The sequence below is a fragment of the Rhinatrema bivittatum genome, chromosome 3 (genome assembly GCF_901001135.1).
Source record: "Rhinatrema bivittatum chromosome 3, aRhiBiv1.1, whole genome shotgun sequence".
NCBI classification, from domain to species: Eukaryota; Metazoa; Chordata; class Amphibia; order Gymnophiona; family Rhinatrematidae; genus Rhinatrema; species Rhinatrema bivittatum.
The window spans coordinates 192,479,713-192,501,446 of NC_042617.1; the positions used below are offsets into that span (position 1 = coordinate 192,479,713).

The following is a 21,734-nucleotide window of genomic DNA, read 5'->3' on the forward strand; positions in this document are numbered from 1 at the left end:
AGTATACAGTGTGAAAATGTACTGCGAGGTACACAGCTTCTTGTACTTTAGTATGTCTACCTTTTTAATCTCATGCAGATCCTGACAAATGGTTTTCATATGCCACTTGTTTGTGAAATGTAGCTACTATTTGATGCTGCTGGTGCTGCTGCTATGACCACGCATACTGAAGTTCATATCCAATGCCTCATGGACTATTTCTTGCAAGGATGCCAGGACTTCTGGCTCACTTAGTCTGAACACAAATGTAATGGGACAAGATAATGACAAGACCTTCTGCCATCATTACCAAAAACTAATTTCACATACTTGAGGGTCAATCAGGAAACCTCTCATGTGACGCAGAGTTAATTTATAAATTGAAAAAAACTGTCACCCCTCTCTATAGGTGCACAAAGAGTCCAGAAGAATAGCAAACTAATGAACACACAAATCTTTATAAATCGTGTTGTATTCTCCACTATGCAAGTGAAAAATACCATACTCGCATCAAAGAAGAGGCTGAATAGTTGACACATGTGCTGCCTGGTAGTCCATTTTGGTTCTGCTAAATCATATATTGCACCTAATACATGTGGCAAAGTTCTAGGTACAGTTTTACAGGCTGAAGATGAGACTGCTGCTAACTTCTGAGAACCAAGATAGTCCCTACAAAGGCTGATGCTAGTGAAAAAGTCAAGAGCAACATTTTCTGAAACTTTTGAACTGTCAACAAATCTGGCTGCAATGCCACTCTGCTGTAATTCTTTTTTTTTTTTTTACCAAAAATTGAAGACATCTCTTTGCAAAACCACAACAACTTCTAAGTGGAAAGTCAGAGCAACTATTTACAGTGCATGCAACATGACTGAAGATTGATAGGGATATCACCACCCATGACTGTCAGAGACACTACTAAAAAGGTATAAGAAATTAGACAAGACAAACGAACTTCGCTGTTGTCACCATCATGAAACAATTTCAGGATACACTTATCTGACCTCCTCACCTATCTGATCTACTAGAAGCAGTTTTAACAAAAATACCAGTAAGACCTATTGTATTATTTGCAATGATAATTAGCAGAACCTGTTTACAAATTCTCTCCAAGATCTTGAATACAAACAAATATCCAAATTCTGTATATAAACATGAAATAATTTGATTGGTATTATAATTGTGACTGTAAAATTTATTTGGGCAATTTTCCAGTCTCCAATAATTTGGTTTTATTTGTAAGTCTTACTGTGCATTTTGCCATTGTTACCACTGCTATTGCTAATTCCCCTCACAAACTGGTAAATACTTGCCATCACCTGGAAAGATAAAATCCTAAATTCCACTACCTCTATCATACTCAGAGATACCTCCGATGGCTCAGGCCCGTTCATCAAATGGACAATGGCAGAGTTCCCAGACATCTTATATGGAGAGCTAGCCTCCAACAAAAGATCAATCAGCCAGACACATCTGTAATTCAAGGATGTTTGCAAGCAAAACCTTGGCATTAATATCTGGAAAACAACTGCTCAAGATCAGTCAAAGGAATCAAATTCCACTAAGGCCTTCAAAAATATGAGAAAAGACTAATATGGATCCAGGAAAACAATGGAGTCTGCAGGAAATAAAAGCTTGAACCTATCTATGCTGTTTTAGGATGCTGTCATTGCAACGGACTTCCATTTACATATGGCTCTTTACAGCCACAGAAGACGCTGTCTGCCTAAAGAATGAGAGGACATATCCAGTCTCTTGAGAAAGGAGCCTAAGAGAGTATACTCATTACTGACTGAAGTAGTTAAACAGTACAGAATATTAGTATTAACATATTACACAATCTAGGGTGCCACATTTGTTTAATACTGTCACTGATATTCTGTGGTATAATCAAAGGTTATATTAAAAAGCTCACTATATGCTAATGCTAAAATGTTAGAATTTACCTATAGTCAATGAAGATAATACATGTAATCAAAGAAAATCTGAATGTTTTACTAACCACTTAATACATGCAATACCATTTTCCAACACATGCATTCATGTAAAAATTAGAATTATGATCTTATTTTACTTTTAAGTCCATCAAGAAATCTTGTATATCAGTTTAGATAGTATCAGCAGCTTGAGGACTATTTCAGCCATAATTTCAAGAGGAATATGTTGTCTACTGTGTGGCAAACATGATAGAAAATAATCATAGTGCTTTATATGTGACATACATTTAAACAAAACAGGTCTTTAGCCTGTCTTACCAGCTGAAATCGCAGATTGTGCATGCATCTCAATTCAATGTACTATTATGTGCCTTAGGTTTAGATCTTTTGTAAGAAGTTTAATATGTAATGAAGCATTTCATATATATATGTCAATTCCTATCCATGAATATTACCTCTGTAAACAGTCAATATTTGTTGGTTTATAGTTATGAACGTTACTTTTGTAAATAGTTGTGATCTTAATATAGGACGGTGGTATATAAAATGTCTAAATAAAAATAAGATTCTTAAATCTCCCTAGACTGGCTCAATGATTGTGCTCATACTTTTAGGGTTAAATAAACTAGCTGCAAACATCTTGTTAACCTAGATTTGTTGAGGGGAGGGGGGGGGTTAACCACTGAAAGTACACTGTATACCAGTGAGGAGTGAGGCAGCTCTGTGCTGTCACAGAGCTTGAAAACAATTTGCAGAGCATATTACACAATCCCTGGTCCCCCCCTTGTCTGTTTTGTCCTGCAGCAAGAGCAGATACAAAGAGTTTCAGCTGGTAGCTGAGGAGACAGCATCAGGGGCTACCTGCCAGGCTGAGCCCATCATCATCCTTTGCACATGACTAAGCGGTGAGAACTGTAGAGAGAACTGTCCCAAGCATCCTGCTGTTAACATCAATTATCTACTGAAGCCTGGACTTCAATCTCAGCATGAAACTTTTACTTGACTAAGGAACAATTTAACTATTATTGGATAGAGGAATGTTACTTGAGTATTCCTCTGAGAAGCTATTAAGCAGGTACCTGCCCTTTTTAAAGATTTATACACACATTTTTGTATTTATGTTTCTGAAGTAATCAGTCCTCTGAAATAGGCACTCAGCCAAAACATGGCTACTTTGGGTCGATTTTTACCTAAGATGTTTTAATGTATTTTAATATTAGTTTCATAGCTTAATACATTTATACATTTAGTACATTCAAAGAAGTGAATTTTCTAATGAGTTACATGTGTAAAAAAATTTATCACAGCAATTTTTAAAAGACCATTTATGAGCATAAAACCTATTGAAAGTTTAGCTCTATGGAGTGCATTTTCCAAGGAATTTCATGCACAAGAGTAAAAATGTTCAAAAGCTGTTTTATGCATGTAAATCCTTTAGAAAATTATCTCCAATATATTTCTTTCTTAAATCTATTTTACCTTTGACACTGCATTTTGGCATTTTATTATCTATAGGTGGGACAACTCTAGTTTGCATCTCTTAATTGGAATACTATCCATACAAACACAAAAATCAGCAGGATAAAAGCAAACTTGACTTATCAGACTTAAATGCTATTTGACTGAAGCAAACAGATGTAAAGCCAGGCAATCATTTGGCTAGATTCTGAATAAGGAAAACAGGAAGAGCTCGTGTTTAATCTCAATTCTAAGCTGCTGAGACTCGTAGAAACAGAGCTATGATGGCAGAAAAAGACCACAGGGACCATCCAGTCTGCCTATCCATCTAATTTATCTAGCCTTTAAAATTCTCAATACTCCCTCAGAGATCCCCTGCACATCCCATGCTTTCTTTAATTCAGCTATGTTTCCTCCACTGGGAGGCCATTCCATGCATCCACTACCCTCGCTAAGATTTCTCCTAAATCTACTCCCTTTCACCCTCATCCCATGACCCCTTGTTCTAGAGTCTCCTTTCCACTGAAAGAGGCTAACCTCCTGTACATGGAAACTTTAAATGTCTATCATATCTCTCCTATCTCACCTTTCCTCAAGAGTGTACGTTTAGATCTTTGAGTCTATCACCATATGCTTTACAACAAAGACCACTGATCATTTTAGTAGCCACTCTCTGGACCAACTCTAATTGGTTTATATCTTTTTGAAGGTGTGGTCTCCAGAATTGTATACAATATTCCAAATGAGGTCTCACTAGAGGAGAAATATCACCTCCCTTTTTTCTACTGACTATTCCTCTCCCTATGCAGCCAAGCATCTTTCTGGCTTTTGCCATCACTTTATCCACCTGTTTGTATCTGATGATCCTAAAGAATAGAAACATAGAAATGATGGCAGAAGAAGACCAAACGGCCCATCCAGTCTGCCCAGCAAGTTTCACACTTTTTTTTTTCTCATACTTGTCTGTTACTCTTGGCTCTTAGTAACCTTTTGGTTCTATTTCCCTTCCACCCCCACCGTTAATGTAGAGAGCAGTGTTGGAGCTGCATCTAAGTGAAATATCTAGCTTAATTAGTTAGGGGTAGTAACCGCCGCAATAAGCAAGCTACACCCATGCTTATTTGTTTACCCAGACTATCTAATTCAGTCCTTGTTGGTTGTCTGTACATAGATCCACTTTTCTTCATTCCCCCTGCCGTTGAAGCAGAGAGCTATCCTGGATATGCGTGAAGTATCAGTCTTTCTCCCCTGCCATTCACCCCCAAATCCCACTCCGCTTTTGTGCTTAGAATTTAATCTTCAATACTATACCTCTCCCTTGGGGTTTTGCAGCCAAAATGCATTAATCTGCTTTTTGTTAGCATTAAAACGTAGCTGCCAATCTCTAGACCATTCCATGACCTTTGCTAGATCCCTTCTCATATTTTCCACATCTCCCTAGCTGTATCTTGTTGCAGATTTTGCTATCAACAGCAAAAAGACAAACTTTTCCCGACAATTCTTTTATGTCATGTCGCTCATGAAAATTTTAAAAAGAACCAGTCCCAGGTCTGATCTGAAGCACACCATTAGTAAAGCCCCCCTCCTCAGAGTAAACTCCATTTACCACTACCCTTTGTCACCTCCCACTCAGCCAGTTTCTAACCCAGTCAGTCATGTTAACGTTATTACCCCCTGTTCCTTGTGAACCGACATGATATGATCTGTATCATGAATGTCGGTATAAAAAAGCACTAAATAAATAAATTCTAGGTTCCAAACCAAGGGTGCTCAATTTAAGTCTCCTGGGCGTAACCATATCAAAGACCTTACTGAAATTCAATTCCACTATGTCTAGCGCTCACCCTTGATCCAACTGTCTGGTCACCCAATCAAAGAAACTGACATTTATGTCTGGTAAATCCATGGTGCCTCAGATCTTGCGATTCATTGGATTTGGAAAAATGTACTCTTCCATTTTAGCAGTTACTTCATTCATTTCATCAGTACACAGGTCAGACAAACTAGCCTATAGTTCCCAGCCTACTCCTTGCTTTCAATTTAATGACTCAGAACCACACCTGCCCCTCTCCAATCCTTCAGAATTACTCCCAACTCTAAAGAAGCATTGAAAAGGTCAGCCAATTGAGTTGCCAGGACTTCTCTTAAGTTCCCTCAATTCCTTTGAATGCATCCCATCCAGACCAATATCTTCCTGGCATAAAAATGTATACAATAGTTAACTATTTAGAATCAGACAAACTAACAAATCTGTATAACAGTAAAGTTGAGCTTTGTTTGCATAGGAAGCTCTCAGATCAAGCCGAAGATTATGATATCGCATCTCAAGTATTGCACTTTGCATTGAAAACTGGAATATACAATAAAGAGGATAGCAATAAGGAACATGGTCAAGGAAGATAGTAAGCCAAAGCATAGTTAAACTCTGGAATTCATTGAGGGAATGTGGTTTTAGCAGTTAGTTTTACTGAATTTGAAAAAGGTTTGGATAAGTTCCTAGAGGTTAAATCCATAAACTATTATGGTAATTAATAAGCAATAGTAGCTTATCTAATGTTTGGGTACTTGCCAGGTACATGTGACTTGGATTGGCCACTGTTGGAAACAGACTACTGGGCTTGATGAACCCTTGGTCTGACCCAGTATGGCATTTATGTAGGTACCCAATGCAAAGCGTTAGCAACAAATTAAAAGTAACTGTAGCGAAATAAGTTTGAAGGTCATACCACAACACCTACAAAGAGCTATCAATTTCTGCTGGTAAGCAAATACATTAAACCAACAAAGGTATGGAATTCACAGGCTCCAGACAATTCAAAACACACTGCCACCCATTTTATTACAAATATGACCATATAGAGCCCTCCACTGGCTGGCAGTAGTTTATTAATTAGAATTTAAGCTATGGATTTGTATGCTGCAGTCTGCACATACATACTTTCCTAAATGGGCGAAGGAAGAACCAACACGGACTCACCAAGCCTTGCCACCTTTCCTTCTTGTCGGCGTCTAAGCAAGGTTATCGCGAGAGTCCTGCTGACTATGTGTCATCTATCATGCTTCAGCTGCATGTTTGATTTGATTTGAAAGTATGTATGTGCCAATTTGAATTTAAATCCATGTGCTATGAAAATGTTAAGTTATGCTGATATTTGTCCTTTGTAGAAAATGAATTAATAGTCAAGCGAGTGGATATGATGAGTATAACCTTTCAGTGATCAGCACGGAAGAATTCACGTTAGTTATAGTCCCTGAAGCAGCAAAGCGAAACGTACGTCGGACTGGACCCAAGGATTAACTGTCTTCTAAGCGAAACAGCTCCTTGGAGCGCGGCAGCGCCTTTGAAAGAAGTAACCCTTTGAGCAACGTATAAGGACGGTATCATTCCACATTTACTTTTAAAGAAAAATTACTAAAGAAAAGTTCATAAAAATAAGATACATTTAATAATAAAGGACTTGGACCTATGATTAAATGTGACCCGGTGCGGCAATATATAAAGCAAAAATTGCTTGTATGCCTATGGGTGTTATGATGGTCCTCTATACAAAGTAATATACATGAAACATTGTACATTGAAATATTGCACATTGAAGAAAAAACTGGAATCTCATAACATCTTATAGTGAGATTTCAATTACCCCCATATTAACTGGGTAAATGTAACATCAGGACATGCTAGAGACAAAGTTCCTGGATGTAATAAGTTACTGCTTCATGGAACAATTGGTTCAGGACCCAATGAGAGAGGGAGCTATTTTAGATTTAATTCTTAGTGGAACGCAGGATTTGGTGAGAGAAGTAACAGTGCTGGGGCCACTTGGCAATCGTGATCATAACATGATTAAATTTAAACTAATAACTGGAAGGGGGACAAAAAGTAAATCTCCAGCTCTAACACAATTTTCAAAAGGGAAATTTTGATAAAATGAGGAAAACAGAAAAAAACTGAAAGGTGCAACTGCAAAGGTTAAAAGTGTTCAACAGACATGGACAATGTTTAAAAATACAATCCTAGATGTGCAGTCCAGATGTATTCCACGCATTAAGAAAGACGGAAGGAAGGCAAAACGATTATCAGCATGGTTAAAAGGTGAGAGGCTATTTTAGCCAAAAGTACATCCTTCAAAAATTGGAAAGATGATCCATCTGAAGAAAATAGGAAAAAGCATAAGCATTGTCAAGTTAAGTGTAAAACATTGATAAGAAAGGTGAAAAGAGAATTTGAAATAAAGTTGCCTGTAGAGGCAAAAACTCATAATAAAATGTTTTTAAATATATCGGAAGCAAGAAACCTGTGAGGGAGTCTGTTGGACCATTAGATGACCGAGGGGTTGAAGGGGCTCTTAGGGAAGATAAGGCCATTGGAGAAACACTAAATGAATTCTTTGCTTCTGTGTTTACTAATGAGGATGTTGGGGAGATACCAGTTCCAGAGATGGTTTTCAAGAGTGATGAGTCAGATGAACTGAACCAAATCACTGTGAACCTGGAAGATGTAGTAGGCCAGATTGACAAACTAAAGAGTAGCAAATCACCTGGACCAGATGGTATGCATCCTAGGGTACTGAAGGAACTTAAAAATGAAATATCTGATCTATTAGTTAAAATTTGTAACCTATCATTAAAATCATTCATTGTACCTTAAGACTGGCCAATGTAACCCCAATATTTAAAAACATAGAAATGACGGCAGAAGAAGACCAAACAGCCCATCCAGTCTGCCCAGCAAGCTATGCACTTTTTTTTTCCCTCTTACTTGTTACTCTTGGCTCTTAGTATCTTTTAGTTTTATTTCCCTTCCACCCCACCATTAATGTGTTGGAACTGCATCTAATTGAATATGTAGCTTAGTTAGGGGTAGTAACTGCCTCAATAAGCAAGCTACACCCATGCTTTTGTTTACTCAACTATATAATTTAGTCCTTGTTGGTTGTTGTCTATAAATATAGATACTCTTTTCTACATTGCCCCTGCCATTGAAGCAGAGAGCTATGCGTTGAAAGTGAAGTATCAGACTTTCTCCCCTGCCGTTGAAGCAGAGAGCTATGCGTTGAAAGTGAAGTATCAGACTTTCTCCCCTGCCGTTGAAGCAGAGAGCTATGCTAGATATGCATTGAAAGTAAAGTATCAGGCTTATTTGGTTTGGGGGTAGTAACCGCCATAACAAGCAAGCTACACCCCACTTTTTTGTGAATGTAAATCCTTTTTTTTTCCACATTTCCTCTTACCGTTGAAGCTTAGAGCAATGTTGGAGTCGCATTAACCGTGTGTATGTATATTGAATAAGGGTATTATCTCCAGGTAGTAGCCTTCATTCCCACGAGCCACCCCCTCTTCATTCACGTCCTCTAGACTTGATGGATCCACAGTGTTTATCCCACGCCCCTTTGAAGTCCTTCACAGTTCTGGTCTGTGGGCTCCAAAAAGGGCTCCAAAGGGCAATCAGGGAAGCTATAGACCAGTGAGCCTGACTTCAGTGCCAGGAAAAATAGTGGAAACTATTCTAAAGATCAAAATCACAGAGCCGGATGCAGCCATGAAAAAATACCTGGTGAGCAGTCGATGACTGACGGACACCGCGGGGTGGGGAGTCTGGAATCAACCGCAAGTTGGAAAACATTTTTCTGAAGGATTTCCGTACCGAGGAGACACTGACTGTGAAGGGGGACTGGGCAAGGATCAGGGAAAACAGAGAAAAAAGTCACCGAAAAAAAAATCAGAGTTGGAGCTTCACAAACCGCAAGGCAACTGCACCGTGGAAAAGAAGCGACTGAAGGGGGACCTCGCGTGAATAGTAGCAGGCTGGGTATGCTCAGTCTGCTGGCCAAAGTTTCTATAAACTTTGACAAAAGTTGTGTGTGCCAGGCTCCTTCAGATGTCGTCACCCACATGTGAGGGCTACCATTCTGCTTGTCCCAGGAGAAATGTTTGTGCCGAGATTGTAAAAAAAAGTCATTAGTACTGAAGAACCATCTTTAAAAACAATTAAGAATTCTTAGAAAAAGAAAAATTATTGGATACTCAACTATTTCCTCAGTTTCATTAATTCAATATTGGCCTTTCCAACACTTTTAATCAGATTTGTGTTTTTTCAAAAGGACATTAATATCACAGCACAAAAACAAGCATTCAGAGGCTAAAAAACCGTTCTGTATGATTTTATACAAGAATCAAACCACTCATTTTATCTGCATTTCTTAGACAGTTTGTTTTAAGATAATTGGAAAGATATCTAAAGAAAAATATATACTGAAAATGAAAGGAAAAAGAAAATTTACAGTGAATTTAGTTCATATAAAAGAAAGAGATCCTAACAAACTTCACAATGATTAATAACCCATTCTTGCAAATTCATATTACTACATTCTTTACAGAAAAAAAATTTAAATCAATAGCCAATTCTCAGAGCAACTACTAAAAGTAAGATACAACTATAGTAACATCCAAATCACTAACTACATGTGCTTTGTTTTCCTAGCATATGGTCTAAATCAGCAGTTCTCAACCCGTGTGTCGTGACATACCAGTATGTCGCCATACTTCCCAGTCCCTCACTGGTCCAGCTGCTCCCCTTTATGGCAGCGAGATACAAAGTCTTCTTCTGCCTGGGCTTGAAATGATATGGGGGGGAGGGGGGGGAGTGAGCAAGCATGTGTGTTTGAGACAGCATGTATATAAGTGTGTGACAGAGCCTGTGTCAGTGTGAGAGCCTATGTGTATGCGTGATTGAGAGATGTGTGTCTGTGTGTGACTGATATCCTTTGTGTGTGAGACACATGTATGAGAGAGAGCATGTGTATGTATGATTAAGAGTCTGTGTGTTTAAGTAAGAGAGCATGTGTGTGAGAGAGCCTGTATAGGTGAGAGCATTTGAGTATATGACAGAACCTGTGTGTAAGAGCATGCATGTGTGTGTGATTGAAAACCTGTAAGTGTAAGCGACAGCATGTATATAAATGTGTGATTAAGAGCCTATATAAGTCAGAAAGAGCATATGTATATGTGCTTCATTGAGAGCCTACATAAGTGTGAGAGAGAGAGCATGTGTATGTGTGTGTAATCAAGAGCCAATGTGAGAGTGTTTGTGTATGACAGAAAGATGCAAGCAGTGTCCCCATGGTAATTCAAAACAATCTCATGGAACCTAGATATCAAACATTCCTAGGTATGGAGAGCAAAGCATTATCTCATTTTTAATTATTTGGTCTTTGTGTCTAATGTTTTGAAATATTTTATTAGTATCTGGAAATTTTTTGAGTTATTACATATTTCATTCATTGGCTGTTTTGAAATAATCTGTTTTTATTAGTATGGTTTTACTGCTATTGACTTTATATTTGAGTTGTTTAATGAAGACCAGTGATGTTTCTCATTTTCTTCTGACACTGCATACAGTCTCTCTGGCTTGTTGCGGTTTCCAGTTCAGTTTTTTTTCTGCATGTTTCTAGTTATGTTTTATGGTCTCTTTATTCTTTGCTAGATGAGGGTCTGGCACATGTGTCTAAGGTGAGGTATTCTGCTGGCTATGTAGTTTCTGTGTAGGGCTCTGAAGCAGCCTGATTTGTTCCATTTTCCTAATAGGAGGAGTATTGGAGTTTTAAGGCCTGGTGTAATATTTTCAGTATTGCTTTTTCTTAGGTAAGGTGGTTACTGTTTGTGTGCTGGAAATTGGTGCTGTTTTGGTATGGGAGGTTTAATATTTATGTAATTTCTGTTCAGACAGTACTTATCTTTCCCTTGTGTCATTTTTAATAATAAAAATACTGGGCCTTTATTTCCATCATGGATTGTAATGAGCAGTGTGTCACATGTGAGCGTTGCCAGTCAGGTGTGTCATGATGGGAAAAAGGTTAAGAACCACTAGTATAAATAGTTTCACATTATCAGTTTTTCCAATTAAATTCTGTGGCATAATAAAATGTTCATGTCTACAAAGACTTACATACACTTAAAAGAAGAATTTCATTTGATTCACGTCAGCTAAGTTAAAATTCCTTTTTTTTTCCTACCCAAAAATATATAGTGCTAAACAAATACATGAATTTAGGGAAGAAAAAAAAAGCTATTATGTTTGTATGCCATTGTTTCATTTTCAGTCCACAAAAATCATAAACAGAACTGGTTTTCAAGTTAGCCTAATACCATTAATATATTGAGAACAATTATTTTAAAATCTTATCTCCTACTAATCCACAATTCTCAAGTCAACTAATCACATTCTCAAATCATAATCAATAAAACAAAGCAAAACTAAAAATGCATGCATAGAACCATTATAGCCAAAGGCACTACTCTGCATGTCTAGACTGGATGGACAACAGCCAGGCATCAAAACCATGGTTATAGTTAGGTTTATTTATATGCCACCTATGCATTGCCCTAGGTAGCTCACAAGAAACACGTTTAAATTAATAAATAGTAAGTTAATACATTATTAGCAGTTTTAGAAAAGAAAATGAGTACAAAAAAGCCCAATCAAAACTAAGACAATGTATAAAAAAATGAACTTAAAAAGTTATGTCTCCAATTATCTCTAAATAGACTCGACATTTAAAAATAAGAGGGGATCAATGTTAAAAATAAAGCTTGTTTGAAGAGTAGATTCTTCAGCTGTTTCTTAAAAGTTTTAGTATAATGCAGAGCTCTTATCTCATCAGGTAAAAAATTCCAAAAGTTAGGACCAGCCACTAAAATGGCAGATTTCCAAATTTCACATAGACACACTTGCCACAAAAATGGAACTTCTAGCAGAGATTTCTGCGATGAGTGCAAGGAACCAGCTAGTTTGTTTATTTTGGTCATCCTGAAGACCAAAGTTGAGAACCCCGCCCCAATTCAACATTTTTTTTCACATCTCTTAACAGCCACGGTTCTCCAATACCCCAATAATCCCCTCATAGAGCTACATGAGAGCAAGCTGTGTGCCAACAGATTCAGCCAAATGTTAATGTAACATTTGGAACAAAACAAGAGTCCTTTCTAAATATGCTAAGCTCCAAATCAAAGGAAAGCAACTTTTTGTTAATAGGTTTTCTCTCTTTTGTTGGGGGTGTGACTGGCAGGCTGGAGTTAGGAAGCATAACCCCCTCCCCCCCCCCCCCCCCCCTAGAGGCAGTACATGGCTGCAGGTCAGGACTGGAGCTGATCTTCTGCCTAACCAACACCCTCCCCCACAGGGCTCTGGGGGTCAGTAGGACTTGTCTTCCTGTGGAACATCAGTCTGGACAAGGCAGGGCAGGCTGGACTAGGCAGGGCTGGATACAGAGCACTGGTAGGGACTTGGACAGGATTAGACAGGGACCAGACAAGGCCAATACTGAACAAGGATTGGATAAAGAAAGGACAAGACAGTCAACAGGAAACAAAGCCCAACAGGGCACAAGGCTGGCAAGAAGAAAATAAGAAGATTGGTCCAGTCTACCCAGTTGCATTTCTTCAACTTTGGTTAGATCAGCATATAAATTTCCATATTCAACCCAAAACTGGCTCCTCATCCCTATGTCTTTTGCCTGAACTTTCAATTCCTTTCCTACCATTACCCTCCATGTCAGCACCAGGTGTGTCCAGAATCTGTTAAAATACTGGTCTCTACCACCACCAATAGTAGGCCATTTCAGGTCCCCTTCACTGTCTCATTACCAAGTTTTCTAATCAATACAACTACCAAAACTAAAAAAAATATAATGGCCTTCCCATAATCTTGGCTTGTATTTTAACCATGGTTATCCCATGCAGATTACCTCATTGCCTTCTTGGAAGCCAGATACAGTCTTGCCACTGCTGATAATGTAAATGGCTCCTATGTGTAGGTTACCCGCAATTAATTCATGGAACTACAGGCTCTCAGGTTCATACCCATTGCTCAGTGCATGCTAACCCTTGACTACTCCCAAGTCCTGTAGTGCCACTATGTCAGTAGTCTTCACTACTTTTTAAATGGGGACCACTAAGAAACCAATAGGCTGGAGCAGAGCCAGGCTGGGGAAGAGACTGCCCTTCACAGCCAAACTGGCCTGATCATGTAGTGTTTTGGTGATGCCAAACTCTTTTCACTTTACAATGAACGACCCAACACAAGGAATTTTCAAACGCTGACATTTTCTTATAGCCTTCCCCTGGTCTGTACTCGAACAACCTTATTTCATATTTCTTCTGACAACTATTACCCCCATCCCCAGGCTGTAGGTTTAAGGTAAAGAGAGAGAGAGAGAGAACACATTACTGTAAGAGCAGAGGCAAAGGAGCAGAACAAAAAAAAAAAAAGCTTCTGCAAAGTAAGTAGAGAGGAGAGAGAGATCCAAGAATCAGGTTGTAATGCAATAAAAGGAACTCAGAAGGCTAGGAGCCAGCAATGAAGAGGAGGAGGAGGAGGAGGTAGAGGCAGCAGGTACAACCATTGGATACAGCCCTGCACACACCAGGAAAATAGAAGCAACCCTTCCCTTCCCCAGAGCCTTGGCAGCTCCTCGAATACTGGTCTCAGCCATTTGCAGTCAGTCTAAAGCAGAAGCAACTAACTTACTCCCCCCGCCAGCAGTATTCAGTGCATGCTCCTCATTCCCTCTTCCTTTGGCAGTGGGGTGAGCACCCTGCTCACCCCACCCTGCACTAGGAAGCAGCATTCACAGATACTGGGAGAGGGAAGGCTCAGTTTCAGTCCCTTCCACCTGCCCTCTGTTGGTTGCCGGTTTCATCATCCCTCTCTCTCTCTCTCTTCTTATGACTAGCAGGCAGAGTGACACAGGGGCTGTGGCTTCTCCTGCCCTCCGCCCTTCCCTCAAAACTCAGTTATCCACGGCAACAGCATCTACTCAGAACCAGAATAAGACAATAGCGTGGCAAAGCATGAGGTGCACGCTCCTATATGCCACCATCATCCAATGCCATCCTTAGTGGGGGAGAGAAGGGTGCGAACAGAGGTAACTGCCTTGGGCCCTGCACTTTGAGGGGGCTCCACTCTGCCATGGTAGCTCCATCTCAACAGTAATTTCAGTGTTCTAAGGCACCACTGCGGAACCGCACAGAGCCCTGTAACCTCCTAAGATTAGCCCAGCCATCGCCTCACTACCACCAGACACTGATCAGCTGGAGAAGGTAGCAATAAACAGTAAGCACAGCTGTGAGAGCCAAACTTCTGGACTAGCCGGGAGGGCCATATTAGAAGTCCATAGGAACTACTACTGGCACACAGGCCTTACACTAAAGAACACTGCACTATGTCATGCTTCCAATATCCCTTCACTTTTTGTATGTAAGAATCATCTGTGCTTATCCCATAACCTTTTGGAGCCCGTAACCATTTTATATTCTCCCATCCCTTTCAAGAGGGCATTCCAGGCAAACTCCACTTCTTACGTGACAATGTTCCTGAGTTTACGTCTTTTGAGTTTCATATCATGTCCCTGGTTCTACAATCTCTTTTCCACTGAAAAGGTTTTACTTCTTATGCATTAATAACTTTCTTCTATATACATATTAAGGTCCTTAAATCTCATCTCATAAGGTTTTTGGTGCAGAAATGAGTTTTGGGTGCCTTTCTAGCCTGCCTCTGGCCTACATACATCTTTTAAAAAGCACGGCTTTGAGAACAGAATACAATATTCTAGGTAAGCTCTCAACAACCTGTACAAAGACATTATCACCTCTTTTTTTCCTGCTAGTTATGCCACTCCCCATGCACCCCAGAGATCTAATTCTCTAGTCACCCATGACCTGCGCCTTTGGTAAAACCATGCTACCTTAGATCCTGCAACCCACTGGACTGTAGATAGTTTGTTATCCTTTCTTTTGGTAGAGATTTCATCAGTTGAAAAAACAGCATAAATATATTGGTTTTAAGTAAGGCTCTCGAACTGTAAAATATTTCAGTGCCCATCTCCTCTGTCAAACCCCAACCCATCCATTTACTGATCTCTTATTATAATGAAACCTGGAACCTGCCACCCTCATATTTGTGGTGCCTGTGCACAAATCCTGGGCAGAAGAGGCAGTGGTAGGTCCAACACAGAAATAGAAGTAAGCAGCAGCAGGTCTGGTATGCAAGAGGAGGGCTGTGTAAGAACAGGTATAGAAGAGAAAGGCTGAGATTGGTCCTTAAAGACTACAACCTAGCATCCAAACAAGCCAGTTGAGTGTAAGTCTGCTTAAATTGATATCTATATATATATATGGGAATTTTAAGCTGTAAGCTCTCCTGAGAAGGAACTGTCAATTATCTGTACTGAGGATTTGCATGTCTAGAAGTGCTACAGAAATTAGCAATAAGTTTCAGTTAAAAGGGTTAATTGGCCCAGTCTTAACTGGCAGTAAAACAGCAGCTAACTTATTGCAGTCAGAAAACTAATACCTGTTCAGCTCATGTACAGAATTATTCTATAAGCAGACTGGAAATTTAGTTGAAATCCAAAAATACTATTTTGGTCTCTAATCATCCAATAGATTATAAATGAAAGACATGAGGACATATAAAAGTTTAGAAAGAAGATAGATTTAGAGTTAGCGCAGAAGACAAATGATGATGCACAAAATTCATATAATTGTAGAACAATCCCCAAGTGCTGTTGCAATTCTCAATTTCCTGGGCTCTATGAACTGAAGTCAGAACTTTTATAATAGTAATTTGAACATAGTTGTGTGTCAGGGTAATATATGAAATTCCCAAGGTTGTTTTGTCCTGTATGTTACTTTAACTAGACTGTAAGCTCTCCTGAGAAGAAACTGTCAATTATCTGTACTGGGGATTTGCATGTCTAGAAGTGCTACAGAAATTAGCAGTAAGTTTCAGTGATTTTCAGAGGATATAAATGCACTATAGCAGTGATTCAATCAGTCTCTGTTGGCAGAATAAATCTCTGCTAAACTGCACTAATTGGCTTGAAACTTGGGGGTGGGAGAGAAAATGGAGCTGGAGATCCATCATGATCCTACAACAAATTAAGATGATTGAAAATAGATGGAACTTAAGTCCAGATCATTTTCAATAAGGTAGCAAAAAGCAACAGAAAATCCAGGTGCATACAAGGTTTTCACTTCCTCCCGTGTTTAGGTTTCCTTTATTTATAAAATCTGCTCTAAAATCCTCTCATTTTAACACTAATGATGTCCTTGTGGACATGCCACTGTTTCTCCAGTACAAACTCACAAGGTTAATGAGTATGTGTAAAATTGTACTAAAAATGTTTTCCGTCGCTAATCACACTCCAGTGAATAACATTATCTTTAATGGCATTGTCACCGAGTCCCCCTAGACTGCTGCTGAAATCCTTTTGCTATGAAAGGCTGCATCATAATGGTTTTTTATGTAGTCTTCAGAGGCTTATGTTGACATTGCCACAGGTGTATAGCAATAGCTCAGCATAAGCCATTTAATGGAAGGAGAGGTAAGGCTATTTTAAGAAGAGAGCATTGTATAGCTTTATCTATAACATGCACAATTTCATAAAATGTAACACTTTAGGGAGTTAGGCCACTGGCAGTACTGCCATGCAGAGGTTCTGGATTTGATTCCCAGACCACTCCATTCAAGCTGGAAGTGCCGCAGAGGCAGCATTCACAGTCTATGGGAGAGGGGGGAATCTCCGCTATTGCTCAATGGCAACATGTGGCCAGATTCTGGGTCCACATTAGTTGGGTTTGTGGCTTTGACTCAGGACTCTCACAGTGATGGGTTGTGCTGAGTTGGGGAAGGGTTATGAAGGCTCTTGGTACCATAGCAGAGCTGGAAGCCCAAAAACAACAGGAGAGAACTGCTGGGGTTTGGGGGGGGGGGGGGGGAGGAGGAGAAGGGTAATATTTTGAAAAGGAAACATGTCCAAAAAAATGTTACACTCTTTATTAAGGATTAAGTGCCAGAACATAATTGGGGAAAAAAAAAAAAGTTACAGACACACAGTTATGGCATAATACATAAAAACTAACAATAAGTGTGTCAAAATACATACCATTTAATTTCTTGTTGTGGCTATACTCAGGTATTCACACTTTTTGGAACATCGACGTTATATCAATCTATAACTAAGCAACAGTCTTGCTGAGGGTCCCGCTATATTTTGTACACATTAATCAAATACATAGAATATAACTAATTATAGTAATAACCTAAGTGATAACGTTTAATTGTCTGATGTTGTCCTGTGTCTAGAAATTAATTTGGTCACTGTCTCAATCTCAGCTAATAGTAAATCTATCAAATAAATATCTGAGGGAAGTTTGGACAATTTTTTCTATGAAAAAAAAGTGAGATTCTTTATAAGCAGTCAGTTATCAAAACCTCTCCAATTTCATACAATTAGCTATCCTCTTTTGCTGTTAGCATATCTTTAATTATTAAATAGTGACCTTGCAATTTGCTTTAATTTCTTTTGTATCTACCTTAGGAAATATTTGACAAAAAAAAAAAAAAGCAGAACTATAGAATGCAAAGCGTGTTGAAACAGCAGTGCATCAGATACATATGCAATACACTATCCAAAATAACATGGCTTGATCAGAAAAAAATTCAGTTTCTCAGAAGCTGAGAGGAAGAAGATAAGCCTTGTACTTTGAGGCTCATGGGGTAAAATCTATTTCATCAACAAATCAAGATGATATAATTGATTGTGAAGATGTGCATCTGGATACCACTTCACATGACATCCTTGTAATAAGGAAGAGTATGAGAACTACTTGATATTTTAAAGTAGTTCATGCTTTCCTAAAATCATTTAGACTACTGGATCTCCCAAACTTGTTTTCACTGGAGGCACTGTACACAAATCCATCTTGTGCATATTCATTGTGGATATCCTGAAAAACCTATCTAGGAGAATTGTGAGAACATACTTAGGAGCCTCTGATTTAGGCAAGGACATGTTTTGAGCCAACAGTGCCCAGATATGCCATAACATAGCAGGAAGTCCCAGTGCTTTCCAGAATCTCTCTCTTCCCTAGCTGCAACTGATGGAGCAACCCAGTGACAAAAAAGAAAACTCGTGCAGCCAAGGTGGAGGATGAGAAAGGCAGGTCAGAGTCACTTGAGGTCTCTAAAAGCTGGAAGCCACCACAGCCATTTCACTGCTCACAGGAATACAATTAGGGGTTCAACCAACTTATCCATGTCCCACATCTTGCTTGAAACTGGAGGTACTTGTTATTGCAACTGTTTTGTTTCAAATTGTTTTGGTTTCTTTTTCTTTTACACATTGTTCAACAATTTGTATTCATCACAGTGACACAAGTACTCCAGTCAAGGAGTAGACAGGAAATAAAAAATAGATCAGTTTTAGTCACTCACCAGGGCAAAGGGGAGTATAATACAAGGACTGATAAGCAGAGATGAGGGGTGTCTATTGAAGAAGTGCCACAGATTATTTCAAAATAGACCAATAAACCTAGTGGAGGAGGTTTTAAACTAGTATCACTGGGGACGGGTGGACACAGCCCTCAGGTAAACATTTACCACATGTACAGAAATGGAAAAAATATAAATGTCTGGAAGGCTATGCATACTAATGATTTGAAGGTGAACTTTAAAAGCCTGGTGCGCACCCAAACAAGGAGATACGTGCACTAGTTAGGCCAGTGTGTGCCAAGCGGATTTTAAAAGCCTCGAGTACACACACACACACACACTTGCTGTTACACACACAAATGAAAACTTTCCAAAAAGGGGTGGGGCCTGAGCATGCTCTGGGCAGGGGTGTTCCTGGATCTCACACTGAAATTAAGGTGTAAATATTTACACACGCACAGGCACGCGCCAGGGTCCCCTGCCATGTAACTTTACTTCTGCTACGGATGACGTGCAAGTTATAAAATAAAGACAAATAGATCGACGAGGGTTTTTTTTTAAGGGTCAGGGCTAACAGGGGAGCAGGGAGGCTATTAAACTACTCCTTACCTGGGACCGGAACTGAGGGTCACTGTTCCAAGGGAGTATTTTCTATTTATAAAAGAGGAAGCATCAAGGGCGCGAATGAAAAAAAAAAAATGTAATCCTTGGGCTGGACGGATCCTTTTACTGGTGCCCAGGGGCACATAGAAAGAAAAGAGATGGACCCTTTATGCACTACACTTTCATGCTCTCTGTGCCTCTTTCACCCCACCAGATAGCTCTACTTTCTGAGTCCCAGGATTGCAGTGTGGGGACAAACAGTAGCTCTCATGCCCGGTTCATCTATGCAGTAAGCCCTTTCCGTCCCTTGTTGTACAGCAATAATAGCTATCACAGTCTACGCATCCAACAAACATGCGTGAGAAGGGCGGTTTCCAACTCCTTTACTGACAGTTGATTTGATAATATTTACACCTCCCAATTCGTATTTCAATGAAAGTTAACAAATAATAAGACAGCAGATTAATTCATGTGTTACTCCACTTCTTTAGCCAAGTCTCTTACTTTCCTCTGGAAGCACTTTTTATTCACACTGAATTCCTTCTTCTCAACTACTCCAATTGTTTCAGAATTAATCAGACTGACGTTGGTTCAATCCCCCTTTAACTTTTCCGATTTATTTTCCCAGTTCTTTCCACTGAAGGGGGGGTCAGAATACAGTCCCGACAGTATATCAGAACTGAGCCCCAGTTTTAGTACCCTTCCTAGATTCTTCTTAAATCCTTTTAGCTCTCCTTAGGCAGCACCTGAAGGGCACTTCCCTTCCCTTTGTATTTCCCCTGAGTTAGCAGCCACAAAGTCCTTGTTACCTTCACTCTGTATCTTTCAGTTCCTTCCCTCTTATACCATTTGCAAGGAACCTCTCCTCCAAACTCTTAGGTTCTTTCAGGGAGAAAGCCACCTCACTCTCAACTGTTTGGAACAAAAAATAGCCTTTGAACCCAAAAGGGGGAAAACAATCAAAATTGCAAGCAGAGATTCTCACAAACTGGCTAACGAGAGTCCAAAGCAAGCTTAAAGGCTGGATAGTCAAATCCACGGGAGGCTGACCTCTAAATTTGAAAAACTTACTTACCCCTTTTTCCCATAAGTAAGGAAAAAACTGCAAGACAGGAGGCAGGTTCAACAAAAATCCACAAGGATAATGGAGCTTTGGGACGATGCACAGCTAGGGGACACCATCTGCAACTCCCACATGGGACAGTAAAACCCAAACCTTTGTCTACCAATTTCTACACAGAACCTCCCCACTATAGATGGTACATGCCTTAGTGAGGGAAACTAAAGGTTCCCTACAAAAAAATAAAAAATAAATAAAATCCAGAAAGAAAGCTATTGAATAGGACATAATCATAAACTGCAGGACTATGATTTCTAATGGTGATAATCCAGCAGTGTGAAAAAAAAAAAAAAAGATTCAAACCAAAAGCTACAGTTTTGCACGGAGAAGTTTTTATCATCACATAATACCAAACATTTATGGAATGCATTTTAAATCAAATACTTGCCAGCAAAAATACTGCAATACTATTTTCAATGCAAAATTAATTTCAGAAATTAAACCATTAGCAGTGGGTCTTTCAGGGGAAAAAATGAATTTAGAGATGTACACGTTTATACAAACATTGCCATATACTCTGTTTGAACCAGCAACTGGGGAGATTGTACAGCCAAACAGAAAATATGAACCAAGAATATCAGGAAGCACTATGAACAAATATTTTATAAACTAGGGAAATATCCCCCAGCTCAATATTTTTATATTCAGAAAGCAGAGTACCTTTCTCTCTTCCTTGTACTGTTGCTGGATTTCAAAGTTGTCTGCTCTTTGGCACCATTTGTACATTCGTATCTTTTGGTGATTATCGCAATACAATATCATTGCATGAGCCGGATTACTGCTTACTTCACTGATCATGCCAGCTAGCACTCCTTACCCCATTGCAGAAAAGGAAAATAATTGTTTGGCCCACCCTATCTACTTGATTAATCCTGCCTACAGTATAGTTGACAGTATCTCCCAGCCTATGACAGTCTTCACTGTTCTGAGGTCTTACTCCACCCATGCACCGATCCACTGTGCTAAGGATATCTCCCATCTGTCAATTGTATAAGCTTGAGTGCCTGCAGGATATTGTTCCTCCTTCTCTAGCAGGGAAGAATAGCCAAGTCAGCCTGCAGTTCATACTAGGAAGCTAGCCACCGCCTCTCCTTCCCCCGCCCCCAATTATATTAAAGAATGTATCAAAGCCTTGCTGCTATCTCGTATTGGTTAACCTTGCCTCCAGCTGCTTCAGACCCAGGCCCTATGGATGAAAAGTGAGCAAGAAAACGTATTAAAATTTTTGAAAATGTACTGAGCTCAATATTGCAATTTTTCCCAACCCTTCCATAATTTCCTGGAATTCAAGTGTTTTCAGTTTCCTGTACATCAAGAAGCTGAAATGCTTTAGCTGTACACCATGTCCTTTTCTATTAGCTTCCTACAG

General features: G+C 39.4%; 1 protein-coding gene across 4 annotated transcripts in view; it reads right to left on the reverse strand.

Moving 5' to 3' along the window:
- The window catches only part of STXBP5 (syntaxin binding protein 5), a 1,098,992-nt gene that overhangs the window by 749,363 nt on the left and 327,895 nt on the right, over positions 1-21,734 (reverse strand). The window lies entirely within an intron of this gene.